At 38.8% G+C, this 25095-nt stretch overlaps 1 pseudogene; it reads right to left on the bottom strand.

Moving 5' to 3' along the window:
* Positions 1–1355: 1355 nt before the first annotated feature.
* Positions 1356–19072, bottom strand: LOC119517282 (annotated as a pseudogene).
* Between the last annotated feature and the right edge of the window lie 6023 nt (positions 19073–25095).

Below are 25095 nucleotides of genomic sequence, written 5' to 3' on the forward strand. Positions count from 1 at the left end.
CTAGGCAGGGTCTTGAGATCTAAATTTGGATTGAGAGAGCTTATGATGGAATGAGGTTTGTAGGGTAGAATGAAGTGGAAGTAACTTAGAAGCTCAACCAGCTGAAGATAATCCCATCAAGAATTTCCCACAGGCCTTGTCTTCACTGCAAGATATTATCCTGGCTGCTGAACATCAGAGTTCTGAGGCAGCAGCCAAAGAGCAGAAGCTAATGCCCATTTTTAGGAAGCTAACAAATTTGTTTGCTCCCCTCTTTTCTAGATCCTTTTCTGCTCCAAATCGGTGTTTCTTAACCTCAGCACTATTGACATTTTGGGCTGGATGCTTTTGTGTTGTCAGGGGATGTCCTGTGTGTTGTAGAATGTTGAGCAACATCCCTGGGCTGTACCCACTAGATGCCAGTGGCACATCCCACCCTACGTTGTGACAACCAAAATTGTCTCCAGACATTACCAAAGGTCCCCTGGGAGGCAAGATCACCCCTAGTTGAGTCCCACTGCCCTAGATGCTGTTGAAAGCTGAGGCCATAGCTGTCCATGCAGGATAGAAAGTAGAAGCCTCTGAAATCTTATGATGGCATATTGTCCCATACGGTAAATGCAAGAGGTCCTTCCCTGGACCATTCAAGAGTGAATATCATCCAAGAGATAAAACAGCATTTGTTTTAAAAAGAAGGTGCTAGGATTAGCTAGAAAATTGGTGTTAACTAACTACTTTTTTTTTTTTTTTTACATTATAATTATGATTGTTTTTCCTATTTCTTTGGCATTTGTTAGTTGGGAGACGAAACCAAGGCACTTTTGGAAATATCATCATAAAAAGTGAATCATTTGACCCAAAAAATGCAGCCACCTCTGAATTATGAAGAGGCAGGTGATTAGCAGCTTCTTATGGGATTCTTTGCAGTTTAATTCGTGGACTATAAGGCATGTTTATACTGCAATGGAAAACTTTCTAGGAATTTCCCAAGACTAACATTACAGCACATATAACTCAGGATTCTGAGAAAAGGGAGATGCAATATCCTATCCTCTCATTCCCCAGGAGTTTATAGGTAAGGGGAGGTCCCTGAGATATGAGGATACACTTGTCTTCAATATGCATTTTATATAGCAGCCATAATGCATTTCTCTAGTTCAGATGAATTATTTTCTTTTTTATATTGGAATCTTCCATAGAGTCTTTTGGCTTCTTTTTACTTCCTGATCTTGTTTGTTCACTCCAGAGTTCTAGACATGAATTCTTTTCTTCCCAGAAATACAAAACTAGGTCATATCTTGGTGGTGAAATCCTTCTGCAGATTCCTGGGATTCTGACATCCCAATGACTGTGTGTTTCTGTGTGGCCAAGGAACATTATTTTAGCACCAAATAAGGGGTGAGAGGAAGGAGTATCCAGAAGGAGGAGACACACAGGGAAGCCTTTGAGTTCAGCAGCTGTGACTCTGCCTTTTGATCTCAGAGTCTGTCACTTTGCTTTCACCTGTGGCTTTGGCAATGTACTCAACCATGCAGGAGTATGTGTTGTTTATCGTGACATTGTAGAGCACAGACACCACCTTCCTGGTCACATTCTCAGAGTTCAGCTCAAAACTGGTGTTGGAGACTTCTGAGAAGGTGACTTCCTGGTGAACTTGGGATGCCCAGACCGCTGTGGGCTGGGGGAACCATTGGGGAGCCTCAAACCACAAGCTCTCTGAACTGGCATTATAGTCCACATTGACTGTTCCGGTTTTCATTCCCCTTGCCCTTAGAGGTGATGAGGTAACATCTCAGGGGCCTGCATCTGTTGAGTCACACGTTTTTCAGCCTCAGAGAGGTATTGCCAACTACCACTTGGTCAGTAAACACTACTCTCCAGCCCTTGAACATTTCATCCTGGTCTGGCAAGTTATCTTTGCCTCCTTTGAACTTGTGGACCAATCCCCTAACAACTTCCTTCAGTCACTGTTTCACGATATCAGAAAGTTTGATGTCAGGTTCAAAAGAGCAACTCAGTATTCCATCCTCCGTGATGTTCCCAGCTGAGGTGAGAGTGTGACTGCGATGGAGGGGCTCCCTGAAATACCAAAGCCAGTGATGAGTGCAGTTGCTCCAGCCTGAATAATTATGATGCTAATAATGTGACAGGAGATGATGGCCCCATGGTTGCAGCTGGCTGTGGAAAGTGAACTGCGCAAAAAAGCTGTCAGTCTCTAGAACAGTTACAACCATTGTTCCTGATAATGGTGATGGTATATAGGAAAAGTTATTCATTTGGCACACCCACTGTCAGTTTCTTAAAATGTCCTTTAAGTTCCCTTTTCTAAATAGTTTTTATTAGAAGGCAAACAGTTCTCATAATGAACAAAGCAATGTCCCTAGACCCTGAAGTATCTGATGTTGGCATCCCCTCCATGCTTCCTAAATCAATCCTGACTCTGAGTCCCCTCCCATAGACAAGCAGCCAGTGGACTCCTTTCCTCTTCCTACACACATCTGCATGTAGAATTTCCTGGCAGGGAAGAGAAAACTGAGTGAAAGAGATAGCCTTCAAAATGATGAAGATCATGGATATAAGTCATCTTAGATAAGTCATCTTAGCAGGTATGACCCACATCTTGATAACTCTGTTCTACTCTATGTGTGCAATGAATGCTTCAGAGAAAGATGATATCACATGACGGATGATCCTCACTGGATCCAAGCTTCTTTCTTTGGCCACTGACAGTGGAATTTTTACTGGAAGAAGTAACCTCTAAAAGAAAAGGTCACAAAACATCAATACCATATATTAAAACAATTTAAGAATTTTGGCTTCATTTTGAGTTGTTATTTCCACAGAAGGCTTTGGAGCAGGTGTTTGAGGCTCAATCATGATCTGATCAGGGGCTCATCATGTTTGGAAAAAAGTGATGGGAAGGGTTATCCATGCATGGGTTGGAGCCAGGTCACTTTGGGTGTCTGGTAGTATATTGCTTAAGGAATTCTGTTTTATTTCAAAGTATTTTGGTGGGCTACACTCTTTAATTTCTCTCCTGAATTTATATCCCAAAGCAATGACTTGGCACAATTTAACTTCAAAGCACTAGTCTAAACTTCTCTCATGAATCCACAGACATACTGAGAACAATAGCACGTGATCTTTTAAGTCCATATTAACATACACTGTTTAGTGGCCTTACTGTCAGAACAGGGATGTTCTTTAACTTACAGGGTATCTATTTTATTTACAGAATTTTGGCTCCATAATACAATTTTAAAGGTGGGGGAGGAATAGAGTGGCCCTTAATGATCCTGAAGACATATGAAGTCTTACTGTAGTCCTTAGACTGATGGGCTCAAACTTATCCACAACACACACAAATCCAGAGTGATACTTGGAAGCCCAGATGCCTCAAGACACAGACATAGATTCTAAATTCTATTCAGAAAGAAACATCAGTTGTTGATTTTGAATCCACATCTGGATTCTTTTTGTTTGTTTGTTTTTAATAAAAGCTAGATCGAGGACAAGTGAAAAACACTTCAAAATTGACAGGCAATTCTTTCAAATGGCAATAAGATTAAATTCCATCACCAGACCCAACATCCCATGATAGAAAAACCATGGCTTTATGGTCTTATGAGCATGAACTAAGGGTTATGAAAGATCTTGAAAGCAGTTTTGTTTCCTCTCTTTTCCTCATTTCTCATGTATTCATGAGCAAGCCTGATGCTGTGGATTCCTGAAAATGAGAATAAAACTTAGGCCTGTTGCTCTGACTAACCCTTTATTTTCTTTGATCAATTTGAGATGGTCTAAGGCTCTTTTATAATGGTCCCTTCCTATTTTCAGTTTAAGAAGAGATTAGGGAGGGATTACCAAACTCCCTGCCTCAACTCCCCGGATCTAGGAAATGATATTTGGAGCTCTCAAAAACACATTGTTTCCAGCATCAGCCAGCCCCAGGAAAGCCACTACTCCGAGGAAACACAGACATGGAAAACCAGGTTAATGAGTGATTTCCATAGATCATTAGTAAGATTACCACAAATTCCATTAACCGTTTTTTTTTTTTTTTAACTCGCCCATCCATTGTCTGTTGTCATGGAAACACAGCCTCTGTTAAACCAGCTATACAAATACTTTACTGATTGGTGACCCTCCTAGCTAAATGTCAGCTAATAAGCATTAGAAATATGGGCTTCTTTCATTTCAAATAGAATTATTGTCTAACTTTTCCCTTGGCAGTTAAACCCATGTCTATCTATCAGAGGGGAGAAGGCCTGCATCCATGCATACCAGCTCTTCTACATGTTACTCCTAATTGCAAATTTGTCCTTTATTCCTGGAAAGTAATTCACAATCCTTGAGAATCAGAATGAAACTTTCAGGTATGAGAATAATGAGTTGTTAAATGCTTTTGGAGAATATTATTAAAGTGTCAAAGGTATGTTGAATGTATATTTTCCAGCACATTGGTTACCTGATTTGTTTTTTTTACAGATAAAGGTCTTTGTTGGTAATTATAGTATATTTAATGTTGCAGATGCCATCTTATGAAGTACATTCTTGATGAAATGAGACACCTCCACATGGAAGAAAAATGTTGCCAGTTAACCAAGCATCACATATGACCTTGTACACATATGACATATGATATGCATGGAAGCACAGAGTTATCATGAGGGTTCTAAAATAATTTTATTGTTGGGTTACTCAAATAATACCATTTCACTGTAGAAAGACAGAAAATATAAATAAGAAGAATGAAGATAAAAATAATCCAGACCACCACACATAAATAAGCATTAACATATATTATGACATGTATATTAATATATGGCACATATGAACTGTCTGCCTGCCTATCTACCTTCCTCCTTTACATATATCATCCATTGATCTATTTATTTATCATATTCATGTGTATATAAATCTATATTTAAGACAAAAATGGGCTCAGGCTATACATATTATTTTGTAAACTGTTTTAGACATTAAACAGCAAATGGAAGAAATAGTTTTGTGTTAACACATACACATTTACAACAATGTATTTTAATAGCTATACTGTGTTTTATAATTTGTTTATAATAGAATTTATTTAACCCGATCCATGAAAGTGGAAAAATTGGGTCAAAGGACATGAATACTTTAAAAGGCTTTCCTTACATATTGTCAAATTAGAGACAGAGGATTTAAAAATTAGTTGTTCCCATTGTCACTTTCACTGCCATGCTAAGTGTTACTGAAGCCTGAGGCAACAGGAAAAATATGTGCCTCTATGTAGACTTATCAAAGTGTCATCTCATAAATTGAACCAAGTAGGGAAAGCGTAACAAGAAAACGTGACTATACATAAAGCCCCGTGTTGCTCAATCTGTTGGCAGGGCACTGTCAACACCCATAACCCACCCGCTGGAGTACACAGCTGGGATGGCCTGCCTGGCCAGGCGACTGAGGGCTGAATGGGAGTGACTGAACCTATTGCACATCCCACTGCACAGGAATGCAGGGTCATCAGATGAACAGAAATAACAGCCTGTCTCTATGGAAAGTTTCGATATTTTTTTCAATTATAGCTATATTTGCATTGATTTTGATTTTTCTTAATTGCATTAAAATATTGTTTATCTTGATTGCTGATTTTTTTTTTGTTTTTTTTTTTTTTTTTGCACTTGAGGCAAGTGCCTCACTTGCCTTACCCTCACCCCAGCCCTGTTGCTCCCAAAAGAAATGCCAGAATCTGTGATTTGGAAACAAATGTAATCCGATGACTGTTAGGCAGATGTGATCATATGAGGTTCTAGCAATACACAGTGACAGTAAGGCTTGAGAGTGGATGGAGCCATGAGGACGTGGGAAGTAAATTCAAGTGGTCCTAGACAGCTAATAGGTTTTCTTTGAGAAGTTTCTTGCCTCCTAGAGAAGGTATAGACAATGAAATTGCTGCAGATAAAGAGCAGGGAGTGGGGGGGAGCTGGTTGGGGCTGTGACGAACCGAAGAACTCATGATCTGCCTACACTCTCAAAATAAATTAAAAACAAAGTGCCAATAACACCATACCTGCCAAGCCAAACCACCAGTTTGTGATCCCTTATAGGCATTCACCACTCCTTAGTGCTGTTTAGGAAGAGTGGGGTTATGGGACTAGACTTGGTCACTTCAAAAATCATATTTGTGAAGATGCTGATGGATCAACTAGGTCTCTAAGTATTGTGGGAACTAAGTATTCATCCATTAACTCACCATGTATGCAAAATTTATGTCTAAATTGTAGATAAAAAGATGGATATTTCATTTTATACTTAGGCATAAAAAGAAGGTATCATTCTCTTGGAATTTAAAAAATAAAAATGCACAGGAAGAAGAATTATGCCTTTTCTTATTTCTCTTCCACTGTCTCAGAAAAAAAGACCCAAGGTAGAAACAAAAAGGAGGAGATATTTGTGTATGCCTTTGTTTTTCCACATTTTTCTAACCCATCTGTCTTCTTAATCCTTTAGTAAGTAAAGTAAGGGCAGAGAGAGGCCTCTAGCAGTTTAGAGGCACTGGAATTTTCATTGAGCAAGGGGAAATGTGGAGACGGCATGGCAAAAGCAGCCCTTCTGTCCCAACTTCATCAGGGGCAAGGTTGAGTGCAAGCTTCTGACCATTTCCACCTGTGGAGAGTAGTACCTGTTCCGGTTTGCTAATGCTGCTGTTATACGAAACACCAGAGACGGATTGGCTTTTATAAAAGGGGGTTTATCTGGTTACACAGTTACAGTCTTAAGGCCATAAAGTGTCCAAGGTAATGCATCAACAATCAGGTACCTTCACTGGAGGATGGCCAATGGCGTCTGGAAAACCTCTGTTAGCTGGGAAGGCATGTGGCTGGCATCTGCTCCAAAGTTCTGGTTTCAAAATGGCTCTCTCCCAGGATGTTCCTCCCTAGGCTGCAGTTCCTAAAAAATGTCACTCTTAGTTGCTCTTGGGATGTTTGTCCTCTCTTAACTTCTCTGGAGCAAGAGTCTGCTTTCAACAGCCGTCTTCAAAGTGTCTCTCATCTGCAGCTACTCTCAGCTTCTGTGCATTCTTCAAAGTGTCCTTCTTGGCTGTAGCTCCTCTTCAAAATGTCACTCTCAGCTGCACCGAGTTCCTTCTGTTTGTCAGCTCATTTATATGGCTCCAGTGGTTTAATTTAGACCCACCTTGAATGGGTGGGGTAACACCTCCATGGAAATTATCCAATCAGAGTCATCACCTACAGCTGGGTGGGGCACATCTCCATGGAAACACTCAAAGAATTACATCTGCCCACACAAGATTACATCAAAGATAATGGCGTTTTGTGGGACATAATACATTCAAACTGGCACAGTACCTTTGTCTTAGCATCAGAGGTCATCAGTAGTGCTCAGCATAGTCGCCCTTGTCAACTTTTTGACCTTTTGCCTCTGGGCCCCATATCCCATCCCCACCCCAAGCCAGTCTGGGCCTATGTATCCTGCCTTCTTCTCCCGGCTTTAGCCCATCTTGCCTGCTGAAACCGCTCCAGCTAGATTGCAAACTGATTGTGAGTGGGGATTTTTGTCCTGTTTGGATTTGTACTCTAGTACACTCCAGAGTATCTGAAAATAACAGGCAAGTACTGAAAAAATGCATGAATGGATGAATGAATAAATGAACAAATAGACTTCTAATTCTTGCCTGTTGGTCTCTACCTCCTTTTCCCTTACTTTGACTTTGCAAACTTCCCATAGGAATAGCACATGGCAACTTAAGCCCCTTGTCCAAGAAGAGGGAGAAGTATTTTCCTGAGAAGTCATCAGTCACACATATCCTACCTGTGATGAGCATGGAGCAATAATTACCACATGAATTTGACAATTTGACTCAGTCACTAAATGGTAGGTGAGGGATCCCAGCCACAACGATCTCATCGCCCTTTGTCAAGGGAAGAGACAACTGTTACCACCTTCAGGGGAGGAGTCCTAGTCCATTGTTTGCAGGTGTTAGTGTCACCAACAAAAGCATAACTTGCACAGGCATTGGATGGAACAAAATTTTACTCACATAAAGAAAGGACAGAGCAAGTCCAGCTTCAATAGTGGGCATCTCCCCCACAACCACTAGGTCTTTCTCTGCAGCGAATGCAGGTGATGGTGTGCACACACCCCTCTCATGTGTGCTGTCAGCGAGAGACCCCCATCCTGCTCCGCCAGGAACAGATATAGCAGAGGGGTTGACCAGGTGCCATATAATGTGTATACTTAGCTAAGCAGCTCCTGGGGAATGTCTGCATGTTCTCAGGGCAAAAGGGGAAGGAATGTGCTGGCAGACCACTATCTGTTATGGGATGTATTTTACATCAGGATGCCCCATGGAGGGAGTCAGTCTACATTCCCATCCCATCCTAAAAGCCAAGTCAAACCTCTGATCCCCAGCACAGGTTCATTTGTGAGTCACAGGGAAAGGTGGCGGGTTTTGCTCAGAATGACCCCGTCCATAACTTGTTTACGTCACTCCTGATGTTGCAACCTGACTTCATCCTCTCCTTTGCACTTGCTCTTCCATCTGCATGGAATGCTCTACTATATATATGTGTGTGTGTGTGTGTGTGTGTGTGTATGTGTATATATGTATGTGTGTGTGTATATATATGTGTGTGTGTATATATATATATCTGTTGTTCTTTCATTTCAGGTCTTTTCTCAAATATCATCTTCTTAATGAAGCCTTCCCTGACCAGCTCTGTCAATATTTTTATCATCTTTTCCTCTGATAAGCCTTATCACCATTTAAAAATACTGTATCATTTACTCAATTATTCTATTGGCCTTTTATCCCTCACTAGACTATAAGCTTCATGAGGGTAAGCACTTTGCTTGTTTTCTTTTTTTCTCTAGCTATTAAGACCCATACTGACATCAAGTAGGATCTCAATAAATGGTTGGCAAATGAATATATTTCAAAATTCCAACCATAAATTTCAGTTTAAGACTTTTACTTGCTCCTTGAATTTGGCACATGCTTTTTGGCCTTCTCATTTTTAAAACTGGTTCCTCTTAGCCTTATCATTCATCCATGGACCACTTTCCTGCAACAACAGTAGAAATCAGTTGTTCTTGATCACCAGCAAATTTTCACATTCCTCTGGGAATGGACAACTTCTTTCCTATGTTGAATCTATTTCCTATATTTGAATGGATTCTTCTCTTCCCTCTCTTAACACATGACCTTAACAGGCCATGGTGATTGGTTTAAGCAAGAACATGTGACTTAAGCCAGGTCCTCCCATAGAATTTTCTGCCAGAACTAGCAGGAAAAAAAAAAAACCCTTTCTTCTCAGTAGGTTTTTTAAACAAATGAGTGCACCTCTTCCCTATAGAATTGGTCTTTGGTCACCATGTGAAGAAAGTCTGCTCAAAAGATGAAAAAAGAAAAGTTTTGGTAATACTGTTTGGTCCCCTAGATCTAACAATACTTGTAGCCAACAATATTCTTGGACTTTTCAGTTATTTGTCTTTGTACCTTTTTTTTTCCCCATAAGCTAGTTTGAACTGCATTTCTGTCATTCCCAACAAACCGGCCCTTCTGAGCTTGCCTTAGTCCCAGTGCTCTCTTATTCATAGGTAGCCCTCTAAGTGATGCTCTTATCCTGTTGGTCCTAATGTCTTGGACCCCTGGACATTTTCAGCCAATGCTTGTGGGCATCAACATGATGATCTGTTATCTAATGAGTATGGTATATCCTTGTTTTTTTCACAGGTTGACCAGATGATATTTTCAAGATTTGATGCACAAATTGAAAATGTTGAGGGGTAAATATAATTGTGTACAGAGGAAGTCAGACATGATAACACATAGCTAAGTTGGAACTGAAGTTAAATGATGCTAACAACACTTTCCCCATGCCCAAATTCTGAATGAAAGTCATAAAATATATTTTATGCTTAGAACAACAGGATATTGGATATGATTTAATCTTGAAATCATAGGTGTCTCCTTCAAAAATCTAACCTCATTTTCTATCAGAATAGCATATGGTATGAAAGTAATTACACATTTTAATGAACACAAATCCTTTCCTATTAGCAAATTATGTTGATCAAATATTTAAAGATATTTACTCTGTTATATTACTATCGTGATACAATAGCATAGGTGTTTAAGGTTATGAAAATTAGCATAGTTGTTGCCTGGAGTAGAAAACACTATACACACACACACACACACACACACACACACACACACAAATCTGTATTTAATTGTATATATATACACATTTCTATGTATGCATATAATAACTTGATAAGATGTAGAAAATGAGATAAATAAAAATTGAAAAATAAAAACAAAAACACTGGTGCCTCAACTTAGTAATAACACAGGGTCCTGGATCCTGTCCAAAGGAGTTAGGAGACAGGAAGAGCTCATATTACTAGGATATCACTTAAAATAAAATATGGGTCACTGTCCTCAAGGCCTGTCCTGGAAAGGGGCTTCCTTGTATTCCTGAAAGGCAAAGTCATATTCTTTTTTTTTTTCTTTTTTTTTTTTCTCTCTCCCCTTTGTTTACTGTCTTAGTTTACCAGGGCTGCTTTGACAAATGGAGATCTATTAGCTCACAATTTTGGAGGCTAGACACCCAAAACCAAGGTCTTGGCAAGGGAATCCTCCATCACATGGTGGTCTCTCTGGTTTCTCTTACTCTCGCTTCTTCTGACTTCTGGCTTCTACTGACTGCATCCAAATTTGCTTTGCTCATAAGGATGCTAGTCCTATGGATTAAGATCCACCCTGATTCAATTTAGCTTCATCTAATGAGGATCTTTGAAGATCCTATTTATAAATGAGTCCGCACCCTAACTAATAATAACATCTTCAAAGGTCCTATTTACAAATGGGTTTACATCCTCAGGAATGCAGATTAAGACTTGAACATGTCTTATGGGGACATTATTCAAACCCCAACACTTTCATTTTCTCAATATTATTTATCAACCTTAAGTGGAAGATATTGCATCATGCTCTTCATTTTTAAGCATGAGTCTTCATTGGCTGCTTCAAAGCCATTTCCAGGACAATCCAGATAGACACACTCCTTCTATTTTACATGTGCCATCTTTGTTTTCTGGCTACTCCACAGGACAGTAGAAATGACTATAGGTTCATCACATCATCAATTTATTCAGCAAAAATTTATTGAACTAGCTGTATTCTTTAAGACACAGGAGAGAACACACACAAAAAGACAGTCCAACAATTAAGGGGAGGTAACATGAAACAAAGGCAGTACAAGGTTGTGATGTCTACTGTGGAGGAATAAACAGTGCTACGAGAACTGGATAGAGGTGTACCTAACTATACAGAGAACAAGAAAGTCTTCTAGAAGAAGATAAGACAGGAAAGCTCAGTATTAAGTGATATATGAGATATTGTCAGGAAAGGAAGTGGGAGAAAGATGTTCTAGTCAGAGAAATCATGCCTTACACAAGCCCAAATGTACAAACAACACATGATTTTAAATGGCAGGAGTTCTGTATGTCTGTAGATTAAAGCACAAGCACATAAAAGATCTTACTGAAAGAAGAGATTGGTAAAAAAAAAAAAAGAGTTGGAGATATCTGTAAAGAGTTTAGAAGTCTAATTAAGGAGTTTTGAGTATTGTATAGACAATGGTATGTAGAGACTCATAACTACTAGGATATATCTGGAATAGAATTCAAGGGGCTTGTAAACTTGAGTGGAAAATAAAATACGTTTTATTTTACTGATCATTACATGAAATTTAGTATTTCCTTCAATTATGAATTTATCTAACAAACCACAGTGGTACTAGCAATGTCTCTGACTTTGCCACCACCAAAATAAATCAGGTATTTTAATTTCATAGTAGAGTTGTAGCAGATATCTTGAAATTATGTTTATATTAATCACTTCTCCAAAATTTTGGTACTCATGGGACATACTGCTAGAACTTTTTATTTTATAGATTAATAAAGAAACACGATAACTGTATCATACATTTTTCAAAAAAAAGGTTAACTGTATTTCACAATAATTTATTTGTGTAGCAATTGTATGCATATTATTTTGTGATTTTCAATAGTATTCTTAGAAGATGGAGGCGGCAGTAAATATGTTTACTAGGCTGCCATGGGATCTATGGAAGAAAAAAGGTTAAGTACCTCTGTATTAGAGATATTTTAGAGACTGGATTTGTGGGTTAAAAAGACAACTCTAACAAAACTAGAGCATGAAGACATTTGAAGATTTAGACTGGAGTTAGGAGACTAAAGTTACTGTTCAGATGAGAGATGATCAGGAATGAACAGAAGCACTGGAAATAAAAGGGGAAAAGAGGAAAGTTGTGGGAAGAAGTGGGGAAGAGAAAACCAGGCAGTGGGAGCAGCAAGTACAAAGCCTTGAAGTGGGCAAGAGCTGACTGTGTTCTACAAAAACAAAAGCAGAGCAGTGCAGCTAGAATGTGGTACATAAAGGGGAGAGTGGGACAGGGTGAGACTATCAGGGTAGGAAGGGGCCAGGTCACCAGGACATGGTAGCCTTGATAAGGAGATCATACTATACCCTAGGGGAATAGGAGAATAGGAAACCATTTTAGAACTTTAAGCAGGGGAGTTGATATGATTGATTTACTTATTATATGGGTGCTCCAGTTTGCTAATGTTGCCGTTTTGCAAAATACCAGAAATGGATTGGCTTTTATAAAGGGAGTTTATTTGGTTACAAAGTTACAGTCTCAAGGCCATAAAAGAGTCCAAGGCATAAACATGAGTACACCTTCATTGAAGAATGGCCAATGGCGTCCGGAACACCTCTGTTGTCTGGGAAGGCACGTGGCTGGTGTCTTCTTCCTTTGCTCCCAGGTTGTGTTTCAAAATGGCTTTCTCCCAGGATGTTTCTCTCTAGGTGTCTGTGGGTATTCTCTTAGTTTCTGCCAGGCAAACTCTGGAGTAGCAAAAGTTTACTTTCAATGGCTGTCTTCAAAACGTCTCTGTTGGCTGCAGATGCTCTGAGGTCCTTCTATTTCTGAGCTCTTTTTATAGGGCTCCAGTGATTAAATCAAGACCTACCCTGAATGTGTGGGGCCACACTGACATGGGAATAATCCAATCAGAGTTATCACCTACAGTTGGGTTGATCACATCTCCATGGAGACAACACTATCCAAAGGTTCCAACCTAATCAAGACTAAATACCTCTGTACCCACAAGACTGCGTCAAAGAACATGGCATTTTAGGGGACATAGTACGTCCAAACCAGCACAATGGGGAACTCTGATTATTGTGTGAAGAGAGGATTTAGGGCAGATAAGAATGGAAATGGGAGACCAAGTAAAGGACGAAGGTGGCTGACATAGGGGAGATGTTGACGTGAGGAAGGAAGAGTTAACAAGGGTATCCATGTTTGGGGTGGAATCAACAAGGCTTTCTGGTGGACTATATGTAAGGGAAAGTGTGCTGGTTTGAAACTTACGGCCCCTAGAAGAGCCATGATCTTTTAATCCAATCTTGTTGGGTAGAACCTTTTGATTAGATCATTTCCATGGAGATGTGGACCCTGCCCAATCAGGGTGGGTCTTGATTAGATCACTGGAGTCCTTTAAGAGAGCTCACAGAAAGAAGGAGCACAGAGAAGCTGAGAAAGACATTTTGGAAATAAGCTAATTTATCTAATCCAGAGTTTGCCCCCAGGAGAAGCTAAGAACTGACACAGACCCAGACACTTGGAGAAACTGAGAGATGCAGACAGAAGGATATTGATGCTAAGCTAAGAGATGAAGTCCAGCTTTTGCCGCAGATAAGCCAAGAGAAGACTCCCAGATGCTTAGAGAGAAATGGCCCAGGAGAACCAGAGAGTCAAGAGAAGCTGAGAGTCAAGAGAAGCTAAGAGACAGAAGCCCAATGACAGTTTCGAGAAAACCAGTTTGAAACCAGAACCCAGGGACAAAGGACCAGCAGATACCAGCCATGTGCCTTCTCAGCTGACAGAGGTATTCCAGGCACCATTGACCTTACTTCAGTGAAAATGTCCTTGTGTTGATGCCTTAGTTTGGACACATTCATAGCCTTAGAACTGTAAATTTGTAACCAAATAAATCCCCTTTGTAAAAGCTAATCCATTTCTGGTGTTTTGCGTAATGACAGCTCTAGAAAACCAGAAGAGAAAGGGAAGTAAAAGGTACATTTGTTAAATTTTTGGCATGAAGAATTGGGTAGAGAGTGGTGCTATTTACTGGGAAAGCAAAGAATGTGACAGACAGAGGTTTGAAAGATTAAACTGAGCTCAGATCAGATATGTTACTTTTGAGATTTCTATGGCACATTTAATTAAATATTTGAGAACTTGTAGATTTCTCAAGTAGGCAGATGAATTTATGGGTCTCTAAAATGGAATAAAGATAAGAACTGATGCTACCAAATTTGGGAGGCATTGTTATGTGGATGGTATATAAATCAACTCAGAAAGAGCAGAGGGAAGAGGGCCCAGGACCAAATTCTGGGGCACTCCTAGACAGGAGCCAGTAAAAGAAACCAAGAGGGAGCAACCAGAAATAGATGAAAAATGATGAAAGTGTGAAATTCTTGAGAAAGGAAGTGTTTAAGGAAGGAAAGAGGGATCAACTGTGTTAAATATAAAATAGCCTTTTAAAAACCTACTCTGTTGATGCATAATTTACATATAAACAAATGTACATAATTTAACTGTATTGTTTAATAATTTTTGAAAAATATACAACCTTTGTAACTCTCATCACAATCAATTTATAGAACCTTTCAATTATCCCTAAAAGATCCCAGCTTTGCTCCTTCCCAGTCAGTCCCCAACCCTACCTCCACTATCAGGCAAGTACTAATTCTTTTTTTATCATGATATTCTTGAATAGTCTTTTCAAGACTTTCATATAAATGGAACCATATTGTAAGTACTCTTTTGTGTTTGGCTTTCTTTGAGCAACATCTTTTTGAGAGTCATCATGTTCTTAATACATCAGTAGTTCATACCTTTCCATTGGATATTTGTTTATTAGCTCTAGTAGCTGTATCGTTGATTTCTCGGGGTTTTCCAGATATAAGATCATATCATCTGCAAACAATGACAGTTTTACTTTTTCCTTTCCAATTTGGATGCCTTTTATTTCTTTGTCTTGCCGGATTGCCCTGGCTAGCACTTCCAGCACAATGTTGAATAACAGTGGTGACAGCGGGCATCCTTGTCTTGTTCCTGATCTTAGAGGAAAGACTTTCAGTCTCTCACCATTGAGTACTGTGCTGGCTGTGGGTTTGTCATATATGCTCTTTATCATATTGAGGAAGTTTCCTTCAATTCCTACCTTTTGAAGTGTTTTTATCAAAAAGGGGTGTTAGATTTTGTCGAATGCTCTTTCAGCATCTATTGAGATGATCATTTGATTTTTCCCTTTTGATTTGTTAATGTGTTGTAATATATTGATTGATTTTCTTATGTTGAACCATCCTTGCATGCCTGGAATGAACCCCACTTGGTCATGGTGTATGATTTTTTTAATGTGTCTTTGGATTCGATTTGCAAGTACTTTGTTGAGGATTTTTGCATCTATATTCATTAGGGAGATTGGCCGGTAGTTTTCCTTTTTTGTAGCATCTTTGCCTGGTTATTATGTCCAGAATATTAAAGAATTCTTTCAATTCAATAGTAAGCAGATAAATGGTGCAATTTAAAATGGTCAAAAGATCTGAAGAGGCACAAAACACAGTCGGTCAATAAAAGCAGTTGTAAATGACAGCTCCTTTTAGGAAAAAAATAGTAACATAAAAGCAACACTATCACATTAGGTGTTTTAATTGCTTGAAAATGAATCCTATTTTAGAAACATGAATATGTGAAAAACATGTATTTCAGCAATCCAGAAAATATACAATTTAACCCTGTCCACCTCCCCATCCTCCAAGTTCTCAGGGAGTCCTTGTCCCCAGCTCCTCCACAAATCTTCCTCAGATAGAGAAATTATTTTTACTCTTTCTCTACATGGATTAAGAACTGACACTGTTTCCGCCCATTGCTTCAAGAACCCCCCAAAATCTCTTATTGGAGAATCTTTCAAAAATCTCCAACCTAATTTTAAGGCCATCTTCCAGCTTTATTGTAACTACTTTACATTCAATTAAAATGCAATTTCTTGGAAAATGTGAATAAATATATTGTCCCTGGAAAATGCCTGTTCCCTCATGTTTCTCACATTCTGCCTCCTGAACCTGCCTTATCACAGGTGAGCCCTCACCTGAGAGCATTCCCAAGTTATACAAAGTAATAGTATGCTGGATTACTCATCACTGACAAAATTTCCACATCTTTTCTAATTGCTTGGTCTTTATTTCATACTTCATCTCAAGTAAAAGAAAGGATAACTGCATTTTCTGCTGATAGATAGGATTTATAATGCTGACCACCGGAAAAAAGAAAGACCATCTTCTGATTGGTATGGCCAGATTAAATAGTTAATAGAGTGAGCAGAGAATAAATCTGGAGTCCCTGAAACATATATTAATATTCTATATTTATTCTTTTTTAATCTCTTCCATATTAACTGGCTCATTTAGCAAACAAAAATGGAAATTAAGAAGACAGAAACCTTCCCTTCATTTTTGTAAGGAGCTAAAAGAAGAAAACATTTGCAGGGAATTGCTGAAGCATCATTTCTCTAAGTAGAATTCCCTTTACTACTATTTCAGCTTCAGCTTTACACCTTCAGAAACAATCACGTTGCATTCTTCCTTCTTCCTTTGCCAGAATTAAGCAGAGTTCAGCTGGCTTTTGCTGAAGCTGTGTGAGAAAAACAGCTTTGCCATAATCCTGCAATATTGACTTTAGATCTGCTGCTGATGGGGAAACATATCTGTTTCAGTGACATAAGTGTATAGAAGGCCCAGGATCACACCGGTCAACGTTCTGCTCATCCAGACAACTGCCCTCTGGGTTACAGTCATGTAAAGGAGTCTTGGAAGTAACACAGGGAAGATTTTGTCAGAATTTGGCAAGAGATTGGCATAGGGATATAACAGGTGAAAGAGAAAGGAATTCAAAGTGGCTGTATGGTTGAGTCTGAGACTTCAGAAGGATGCTGGTAGAAATGAAGACAGATGGAAACGTGTGATTGCAGGGATATTTGACATTAGATAAACAACTTGGCTGTTTGCCTCATCAGGCCTTATTTATTATTACTCAGGCTGAATTGATTTCTGCATGCAAACATTGACTCATCTTTCAAAAGCTCCAGCTAAAATGTCACCTCCGTGGAGAAGACTTTCAGCTGCTCTCCGGGCATTTGGTCAACTCTCCAGGGCCCACAGAGTACACAGTGCATACACTGTTCATGCTGCTAAAATAATGTTTCCAATGTTGTAATTTGCTCTTTATATGTTTCTCTCTCTGGCCAATAGATCAGCATGGTATGGTGGAAAGAGAACCTGATTTTGGGATCAGGCAGATCCGTTTCCAATTTCAGTTCTGCCACCATAACTTAGTGATGTTAGAGATAACTAGGTTACATGCAACATGAGAACAAGGAAAGCAATTTTGTGGGATTGTGGTGAGGATTAAATCAGAAACATAAACCTCAGAGCTCAGCATCTGGGCCATGCTCAATTCATGCTCTTCTCTCCCTTTATTTATCTTGTCAGGACCATGTGCTCATTGATGGCTGGGATTAGATTTTACGCATCTGGGAATCCCTGGTTCCTGATACAGGGTAGGTGCTCAATAAATGTTTCTTGAATGAATGAATGGCCCCACCCTTTGTGTCCCTTATTATTATGAAGTCATCTCTTCTTATGGTCACTGTGTGGTATTTATTTGTCCACCTCCTTCACTAGGCTGTGAGCTGCTCAAAGGCAGTGGACCATTAACATGCAATATCACCAGAACATTCCTGCTATTCACCAAATCTTTATGACTCGCTGCATCCTGGGCAATGGTATTTACCATTCCTCTTGTGGTAGCATAGGGTCATATGACTAATTCTAGTCAATGAATTATAGAAGTGACATTTGTATGTGTCTGTGAGAAATCCTTGAATTTTTTTTCTATCTATTGCAGCATTTGGCAGTAGTCAAGATATTGGCGATCAATTGATTGGGTCCGTAAGTGACTAGAATGAGCAGAGCATCCACTTTCCACTCTCCCAAATCCAGGAGGTACAAGTTAAATGACCAAGAATAAGTCTTAGTTGATTTAAGCCACTGAGCTGGGAGGATGGGGGGTGTTCATTATCACAATTGATTTTGCCTATCCTGGCTGATACAGGCAGCGATGAGCAGAATGTCTAGCATTATGTTTAAAAAAGTACCATTATTAGGAGACATTTTCAAGAAACCAATTTCAGAGTATTTTACTATTTAAGAACTGTTTTCAGAAACATCATATCATTTGAATATTATACAATCCCAAGAGGTGACTGGAAGAGGGATATTATATCATTTTATAGAGGAACAACTAAAACTGGTAATTGGTAATCCATGAGCATTTCAGCAAGTCACTTAGACACTTTCAGAATCAAAAGTAGAACTCATGTTGTTTTCCTTCTCAATAAGTGATCTTTTGACAAAACTAAAAAGCTTGTTCGGAAACAATGGAAGCATAAAATTCACATTGATAAAATCTTTGTTCTTGAGAAGACAACAATCCCACTGGGGGTGAAGAGACTTGAAGTAGTTGTGAAGCAGCAATGCAAGTTTCAGTTTTGTTTAAATGCTAAGTTATAGGTATAAATGAATGAATAATAGATAAAGAAAGTAAGGTTAACTTGGGGTAGAGTTGTTGAGCAGGAGTCTTCACAAACAGATTAGCAAATAGCATTTTTTGGAAAGAATTTACTAGGATGAAACTGGAAATTGTGTATTGGACTAAACATGTGGCTAATTCCTGCTCATATTTCAGGGCTCAGTTCAGAGCCCACCTCTCTGAGAGGCCTTTTCTCTCTGCCTTCATCTGCTTTAGGGTTTCTTCTACATGTGACTTGCCATGGCATTCATCTCTTTTAGCACTGTACTGTGTTATACTCACCTATTTCGTTGTCTGTCTTTACTACTAGACACTAAGACATTACAGGCAGGGACCATGCCGCCTTCTCTGCACAACATCTAGTGCTGAGGCTGACAATGAAGTAGGCATGTGGCAATGTGGATGTGTAGAAATTGCAGTATTTTTCAATGGCTCAGAGAAAATTTTGTAATCTGGAGTATGCTGTACAGATTAGTTTATTCCAAAACATTCTGGTCAGTACCCACGGCATCCCTGCCCTCAAGGAGTTTACACAGAGATAGTCAATGGGAAAATAACTTCTCACTTTTCCTACTTCAGCAATGTCTGAGGTTCAAAAGAGAAACCCACTAGGGCTCTGAGTTGATATTGAAACACATGGATGATTTGAAACTCAAAAGTGCTTTTATATTGTCTGGAGGGAATGAAAGGAGGGAAATGAGAGAGGCAAATTTTCCTGCCAGGTCCGGAAGGTATTGCATGTTTCACGCCAGCTGATTTAACTGGTCTTGACAGCACATAGGCCATTAATAAAGGCTTTCTATCCTGTCACATGCATGTGCAGGCTTAAAAGACCTGTTCCTCTAGGACATTAGAAAGAGGCCTGGGTCTGCTACAACACATGCTTCTGTTGGCAGGCACAGATTGCCACTGGCCGCAGACCCCCATGATGGGGCCTGGGCCTTGGACAGCAGTGGTTTAGAAAGAAGTTGGGAGAAGAAGATGGTTTCTATGAAGGCAGAGGGAAAAATGAGGGTGAAGACCATGGAAGAGGAATACATATTAATAACAAATATTTAATAAGTGATTAGTATATGCTCTGAGATTTTTGTGCTTTGCCATTTTTAAATCTAATCCTCCTACTGTAAAGGATCACTATATATATATATATACATACATCTCCAAAGTAATGCAGCCAGTCAATGTGAAAGACTGGATTCTAAACTAAACCAGGACTCTTGCACTAGAAAGATTCTATCTTTAACTCTGGGCTACATGGTCTCCTGTGCCTTTTGATAGTTATAGGCACAAAGGTCTGGAAGGAATTAGCTAAGAGAGAAGGTTAAAAAGGAAATAGGAGATTTCAAAGTCGTGAGAAGCATTTTATTTTATATCTGCTCGTTTTGCTCTGAAATCACCTCAGTACCTCTGAGCATTTCATTATTCAGCCTCTTTCTCCATTTACAAGGGAGTGTACAAGGTTTAATGGAGTCCCCTGGCTTTTGGCTTTGAAATATTTATAGGCCTTTAGCAGTTCTTTCATGCTCATATTCTCCTCCATTAGGGAAGAAATCTTCTAGGAGCTAAAGGAGAGAAAGTGGGTTTGGGGGAGATGTGAGGGTGGGGGAGGGAAGGAGTGCTTGCTACACTTTAAGAGATAGAAAGTTCTCATCCCCCAAGGAGGAGTCCTACTTTCCCTAAATCTGAAAGAAAGGGAGTGTAGAAACGGCACATTCTGTGAAAAGCAATTTGGCCATGCCATTTCTTTGCCCATGTCTACCCTCCCCCTTAGATGTAAATTTGCCAAGTTTCAAAAGAATATTGAGAAATTGCCTCCATGGGAAAGTCTGATGAAGTGTCAGCAAACAAGAATCAAGCATCAATTGACTTCACACTGACTTAAAATAGTGCCTTACATTACCTCCATTTGCCCCCTACTTCACCTTCAGGCCCTCTCACCAGCTCCTTTCCCTGCTATCATTCCTGCCATCATCTCTCAGTCACAGGAGCAGCATCACAATAATATAGTGACATAGCATGATGCTTCAATGATTTTAACCTTGGTTTAGTCAAGTGGAAACGGTAAAAAATAACACGTGTTTTCATTTGACAACTACTGCTTACTTACCCAATGTGAATCCCTTCTAGAACAAAGTTTGGCCCTTCATTTACTGACTACCTAGAATGTGCCAGGTAGCATAACAATATTGTCAGGTAAATATAATCCGCTTTGAGAGATAAGGAAACAGTCTCAGAGAAATCAAGTAACTTATTTAAGCCTTTGTTGGAAGAGCTGAGCTTTGAACCCAACTCTGATTCCAAAACCCATGCTCTCCTCATTTTTCTGTCTCTCTTCCTAAATAACAATTGGGAGTTCAAACCCTTAACATTATGTTTAAAAATAAACAACAAAAAAAATTGTTTTTCAAGCAGAATGAAGATACTCTAAATTTAAGCTCGTGGGATACTTGAATGGCCCCCCAAAAATGAATAAGCAAAAAGTAAATTAACAGCATGAACTAAATTAAAACCATAATACTAGCTCATTGTACACTTATATAAAGATCATATAATTTGACTATAAATCACGTTAAATGGAAGAATTCCTTATGAAGGTAATACAAAATCGTGTTTATGTGCATAAAGGAAAAGCTAGAAAAATCTCAGAGTTGCAATAAGCAGACAAGATAAGAAAACATTTTCTAGGAAAAAGAATAGATTATTCATTAATACTGTGTCTTTAGCAACCTCAGTCCCAAATTGTCCTCCTAGGAATTCTTCTATTTAATGTGATCTATCGTCAGATTACATAATGTTTATATAACATCTGTTCCTATTGGCAATATATATTTATTGAGTAATGATAAATAGCATTTATTAAGTACTTATTATGTTCCAGGTACTGATCTAAGCATTTTATATGTATTTCCACATTTAATTCTCATGAGGATATTATGAAGCAGATACTGTATTTCCATTTGTAGATTGAGCAAACCAAGGCACAGAAAGGTTATCTAACTAGCCTAAGGTCAATCAGCAAGAGGCAGAAACAGAAGGCAAACACAGGAAGTCTATTTCCAGAGCCCAATCTCTAATCTACTACCCTACACTATTTTTCCACTAAATTTCAGACCCAAAAGTATCCCATGAGATGATAAAGATACATGCTTTACTCTCTTAAGGATCTCACAGTCTCATAGGAAACGAAGGCTAGGATCAGGCCTCTTAACCTATGACCTGTCGTCCCAAGAACCCCAAATATCCATTGCTATATTGTTATTTCAGTGAAGGCCCCAGAAGCCCAGGAAAAAAAAAAAAGGAACACATTCCCCATTAAGGAGTTAATGTTGAAGTCCTATAGAAATACTTGGGTAAAAGAAATCAAATAAATACAATAGATCATTAAACTATTTTATATCACTCTCCTATAACTTGTCTCCTATGGTAGAAAAGTGAAAATCGACATTAGGTCTAAAAATGAGCTCTGATTTTGTCTGAGAAACCATTTGTCTCATTTGCCCTGATTTGCTGAAAAGCCATTTCTGGATGACCATGTGAAAACAGAGCTTTTCTCCCTCAGCTCTACAAGGAGGAGGTGGAACCCCTGTTCTGACTATTGAGCTAAGAGAAACACAGATAAAAATAACATAGCAGGTTAAATGGCACTGGTGCAGGGCCAGAATTGCAAATCCTACCCCTCATTGCTATGCACTTTCCCCCCTTTACAAAAGTTAACTTTTCTTGCAGAGGTTTTAAAATGCAAAATGATATTATATAATCATCCCAGCTGGTTTGGTACTCTTCCTGCAACCCCAATTAACTAGGACACCAAGCAATTTCTCCCTAAAGGTCAAATGAGCGTAATCCTCCATTTTTCCATCTCTAAGGTATGAGATGAAGCTGAACAGAAGCATCAGATATCAACTCAACTGTATAGTCCTTGCTGTGTCAGAGCCCAATAAAATAAATCAGGATTAGGGTCCAAAAGAGTGCTGTGAGATCCAATGAACCTATATCTTGAATATGGCTTCTTCATTCATAAAATAACTCCATCTCACACAATTGGTACATTAAAATGTATAATTCACCCTCACTCCCAAGATGGTAATGACCTCATCTTCTACTGCTTATTTAAGCTAAAATATTGATCCGTGAAGTGTACCTGAAACCTCTCCCTACCCAGCATTAGCAGACATTTTACCATCCTCTGGATCCCTTGGTTTCCAATAGGATTATTGTGAAAATTACATGAAATAAATTACATAATTTATGTTAAAATGTTAAAGAAATAGAAGCCCGGGTGTGGTAGATTTGTTGCAAAAATTGTTGCAGTTTTTTAATACTGTCTGTGTCCTTGTCCTTTGTAATACGGCTTTGGGGATCCTCACAATTGAGAGATGGAGTCTCTTTCCCAGGCTGGGAATCTGGGCCAGCTTTGTAATTCCTTTGGCCAATAGAAAGTGGTGAAAGAGATGGTATGCTTTGTAAGCTTTTGCTCTCTATTGCTCTGCTGACTTTGTCATGAGAATAAACCTAGGCTAGCTTGCTAGAGAAAAACCAAAGCTGTCCTGAATCAGCCAACAGCCAGCCAGCCCCCAAACAGGTGAGAGAATTCAGACGAGTTCAGCAAAGCCAGTACCTCACTAACTGCAGACTCATGAGTGAAGCCAACGGACACCAGTAGGACCACTCATAGACTTGTGAGCAATAATACATTGTTGTTGTTATAAGCCCCTGTGTTTGGGGGTGATTTGTTATCAAGCAAGAGCTTACTGCTATATTAAGCCTTACTTCTATCCTACTACATCAGAACCCAGTGATGGAGCCCAGACTTCTTCAACTTTATAAAGTCTATGGGAGAGTCTGATATTCAGCACATTGAAGATACTGTCTTCTTTATTTTCCTTTTCAGTCTCTCATCTTTTTCAGTGTCTGAAAGTGTGGTGTACAAATTAATACCCTGGGTTGTTTATTTTGATAATGCACATTTCTAGGATCTACCCCAGACCTAAATCAGAAATTAGGGGTTAAGGGACTTAGAATTTTGTGTGTTTAACAAGGGATCCCTTCGCAAATTTTAAAGTGCACACAACACTTTGAACTCATCTCTACCTAGTTAGGGTCATAGAACTAAAAACTTTAGTCTCTTTCAGGTGAATTAGGAGAAAAAAAACCCTTCATAGCTGAAACTATGTAATAGTTAACAGACAGACACTTTAACGTATATAAAAATTCATGAATCAGATTTTGGCAAGACTCTAAAATTCTAAAGTCCTGGTTCTAAAGCTTGGTTGAACACTGGAATTAACTGAGGAGATTCAAAATATACTGATGCTTAGGTTGGAGCTCCAAAATTATGATTTAATTGGTATGTGGTGTGGTCTGGGTGTTGGGAATTTTAAAAGCTCCCCAGATGATTCCAGTGTGTAGCTGAGTTTGAGAACCATAGTTCTAAATTTTGTTGTGCAGCATCATTTCCACTTAAGATGACAAAAATCAAACCAAACAAAACAGGTGTGTGTGGTGTGTCATTAAGATTCCCTGTGATGGTTCAAGTTACCTGCACTTCAGTAAGCCTTGTAGCTTGGTTGACAAAATTTATCAACAGCCTGTCTTTATTCTAACTAGATTTCAAGTTGAGAGAAGCATGGAACACAGAAATCTGTCTAAATCCTTCTTAGATTGCAAACACGTTGAATTCTCTCACAAGTTCGGATAATTTGGCACTTAGATATCATATATATATATATATATATATATATATATATATATATATATATATATATATAGTTTTAGAAATGTGCATTTATTCTAAGAGGATTTTTCACAATGCAGGTGCTTAACATTAAACTTATTGTCAATAACTGAGTCTCCAGTGCAGATTTGATGACAAATCTTAGTGTGATTGAACAAAGAGCAGCCCTGCCATGACCTTGAGTCATTACAGTCTGGTTGACAATGGTCCAACTTTACAAATATCATCATGAGTATATACTTTGATTAAAGTGCCAACACTATCACAAATACAATGCTTTGATGTGACACACAGGCCCTTACCTTCTCCTTCCTTTTGTTACTTAAAATCTAGATTAATAAAACTTTCCAATATAAGCAAGGATAGGAGGAGAAAGAGCATGGCAGAAAGACTGATGTTTACCATTTTTGCTGTCTCATTGTTATCCAAGCACTTTTAAAGTTATTATCTTAATTACTCTATCAAACATAATCCAAAACAACTCTCTTTCCTGCTAAGTCTTGATTTGAAGTAGTAATTTAAAGATGCCAGTGCTCATGATTGACTTATCTGTGATGATTACACTAATATCACCACAGGCAAATATAAAACAATTATTGAGCACTTACTATGTTCCAGGCACTAAGC

The sequence above is a fragment of the Choloepus didactylus genome, chromosome 1 (genome assembly GCF_015220235.1).
Source record: "Choloepus didactylus isolate mChoDid1 chromosome 1, mChoDid1.pri, whole genome shotgun sequence".
Taxonomy (NCBI): Eukaryota; Metazoa; Chordata; class Mammalia; order Pilosa; family Megalonychidae; genus Choloepus; species Choloepus didactylus.